Source organism: Mesoplodon bidens (assembly GCF_964165515.1).
Source record: "Mesoplodon bidens genome assembly, chromosome: 3".
NCBI lineage: Eukaryota > Metazoa > Chordata > Mammalia > Artiodactyla > Ziphiidae > Mesoplodon > Mesoplodon bidens.
The window spans coordinates 66,643,712-66,647,403 of record NC_138178.1 but is presented as its reverse complement, the minus strand read 5'-3'; positions in this window follow the sequence as shown (position 1 = coordinate 66,647,403).

Genomic DNA, 3,692 nt, shown 5'->3' with positions numbered 1-3,692 from the left:
AAGGTTACAACCAGCCCCGTTCAATAATAGATCTGGTTGCTTATTTAGATCATCATGATCTGGGGGGTGGAGGGGGTGGGGAGGGGGCAGGTATGAGGGAGCTGAGCAGAGACCCAGATATGCTAACAGAAGTGCATCTGCCAGAGAACCCACTTAGCCCTGCCTTTGAGCAGTGGAAGCCTCAAGCTGAGAGAGTATTTTCATTTCTTTTTCTTAGGAAAATTGTTCATAATTTACTTGGGAACCCAGTCCTGGAAATGTTAATAGCAAGGAAAGTTAACCCAACCTGCCCTCGCTGCCTTGAGTTAGGAGGAGAGATGGCATGCCAAGTGAATCTGGATCTGGATCTGGATTTCACGGTAGAAGGATTCAGGATGCAGAGCCCAGCTCCCAGGCCTGCCCATGGGACCTTTTGGCATAGCCCGAGGCTTCTGGAGAGAGGGCAGTGCTCTTGTTTGAGCCTCAAGCAACCTGTGAGGTTTCAGAACAAGGATACTAAAGAGAAGGAAGAAGAGGATTCATATTTGTTGAGACATATGTGCCAGAAACATTGCAGTCGTTGGCAAACGATCCTCATCATAACCTTTTAGATGTGTATCTGTGGTCCCACCTTACAGCCAAGAAAACCGAGATTCAGAGAGCTTCAGCGAGGAATTGCTGCAGTCTGATTTGGGATCCCCTAAGGGACAAGGGAGGAAGCACAGAAGGGCACAGACCCCTGGGTCTTTGTCTCTGTGACCCCCTTGGTGGCCTCAGAGTTCGTGTCTGCACAGAGAGAGGGCTGGACTTGTGATTCCACCCCGACCTCTGCCACTCACAAGCAGTGCGACCTTGGGCAAGTCGCTCACACTTCCTGTGCCTCTACTTTCTCATCACAGAGTTCAACAAGAGTTAATTTTCAAAGGGAGGAGGGGGCCCCTCCCTTCTTCTACTGCCCATCTTTATGGAGTATTGAATGTAGAACGTGGCATCAGTCAACGGCAGAGCCCAAGAGTACAGCGACCCACACCATCCTCCCCGTGGGCGTCTGGGGCTTTGGCCGTGGCAGACAGTGTGCGCTGCTCCCTGGGGAAGGGTAAGAGCCCCACGTCCGAGCAGCCGCCCCTCCACGGAGGTGGTAAGCCCTGTGCTCTGACAGGCAGGCGCCACTCTGGGCTGTGAGCTGAGGCCTTCCGGCAGGCAGTTTTCTAAGTGGCTACAGATGTGGTGTGAGATCATCAGCAGGCCAGCTGCTGACGAGAAGAAAAGGTCCTCCAGCTCTCAGGCCTCCACTCAGGGCTGCGCTTCCACCTCTCAGGGATGGGGCAGTGAAAGGAGGGATGGGAAGAAGACACTTGTGAAAAAGACCCACAGAAAAACTGCTGTGCTGTCTCGGGGTGGGATGTGTAATCACAGGAGGTTTGGGGGGAGATTTTGCTGGCACTTTTTTTTCCAGGATGTTTTCCAATGAAAAAATGTAACTGCCTTGCCCTTTCTGATGAACTAAATATGAATGTCAGGCAGGCATCTTATTCCAAATAGGCAATATGGTACAAAATTTAAAAGTACCAGGGGGAACTTAATACAAACTAGGTCTCCCTCCCGAGTCCCCAACTCCTAGAGGCCATACCATTACTACTTCTTATGTGGCTTCTGGGAGATACTCTGCATTTTATAAGCATGTACTCATTATGCTCATCACTGTTACACTGGCCCACAGGTCCACGCCTCGCTCTCCCCTGCTCTTCTTTGTACCCGAGGAGGCTGCCCGTCACTGGCTACTGTTTCCAAGGTACTGGGTCAGCTGGCTTCAGGTTGAGCACAAGTCAAGGGGAGGCACCCAGCAGGAGATAAAGGGCAGAAGAGGAAGAGAAAAGGTCCTCTCTTCCCCTCCCTCTCTGCCTTGGGTGGTTTCTCGGCAGCAGCTGCGTTTCCTCCATGGATGGGGGACAGACCCACTGAGACTCCAGCCTCTCAGCCCCAGGGACAGCCTCATCCATTTGTCCTTCCAGTGGACAGGTCCAGCAGCTTCCTTGAGCCTCTAGTTTCTGAGCTGCCTTGCCTTCCCCTATTTGGTTTCTCAACTCTTGCCTCATTTGTCTAATCAATTTCCTGAATTAAATTCTCTCTGTCTAAAACACCTTGGGTGGTTTCTGTTTTTCTTACTGGACAGACTGATTCCCTCATTTTTTAAAACTCTTGCGCAGCTGAAAACTCATGGGTTCACATAAATATTTCCCCTTTTTTCACCCAAATTTTGACATGTTATATATGGTTCTGCATCTCCCCCCCCTTTTTATTGTTTACTGATATGCCTTGTAGGATTGTTGTTGGGTTTTATATATTTATATATATATATATATATATATATATATATATATATATATATATATATATAACATATATAGAGCTACCTCTTTTTTTTTAATAGCTGCATAGGATTCCTTTGTGTGCACTACAGTTTATTCAACCAGTCCCTATGATGATCACTGAGGCTTTTTCAGATGTTTACTATTATAAATAATTTCCTGGTTAATATCCTTTCCTTATGTTACTTCACTTATATGGAGATCTAGCTGCAGGATAAATACCTAGAAGTAGACATGCTGAGTAGGTACCTTTACAATTTTGATAATGATGTCAACTTGCCCTGCAGAGAAGTTGTGCCAACTCAGTCCCCTGTGCAGCATCCTGCATTGAGAGGCTTGTGAAACCCTGGACTGTAAGTGTCCTGAGGGCAGAGACTGTGTCTCATTTGCTCACTAGTGCACCCCCAGTGCCCAGCATGGTGAAAGACTCTCAATAAATATTGTTGAGTGAAACTGGTAAATGGAAAGGTGCTATGGATGAGGCCAGGTCAGCAGCCTCCTGCTCTTGAATAAGTCCCTTGGATGTCATGATCTCAGAGCCCCCTCCAGCTCTGGAATCAAGGGCTTCCAAACCTGGCAGAGCATCAGAATCATTGGGAGAGCTTTAAAAAGGAAAGGTCCTGGACTCCATGCAGGGATTCAGCTGCTATGGGCCTGGGGTGGAGCCTCTGGTGGATTGTGAACCATCACCCAGATCCCCCTCAGGAATGAATGGCTTTCTCCCCCAGCTTCTGGGAGTGCTGCTGACAAGGAGTCCTCAGCTGCCAGCTCTCTCTGGAAAACGTCTTGGCTGGAAGAGCAGCCTTGCCCAAGGTCATATCCCTTTCCGGGGGCAACTGCATCTAATAACTGGTCAACGTGGGGATATAAAGGCCTGGCCCTGATACTTCAACTCATGACAAATTTGAAGAGTCATCCCAGACTCAGAACTGTACACAGGGCCAGCTGAGGCTTCTATGGAGACTACATCTTTTCCCTCTGCTCAATCCTGTTTCCATCCTCTCCCTTCCACAGGTGTTGATCCCAAAGGCACTTCCTAATAAACCCCATCTCAGAGTTAGCTTCCCAGAGAACCCAACCTGTGACAAGGTCCTGGAATCTGTATCTTAACCCCCTCCCCCTCAGTGATGTGACCTGTAGCTTCTGCCCACTGTGAAGGTTATTTTGGATGCATGAGATCTTAATGGTTTTACTTTCTTGGTGCCATAGACCACCTTCTCAGAATAATGTTGTTAAATACAAAAAATAAAATACATAGGATTGCAAATGAAAACAATTATATTGAAATATGGTAATCAAAATATTTTTTGAATTCTGATATAGTCATGTTTGTTTCTTTATTAA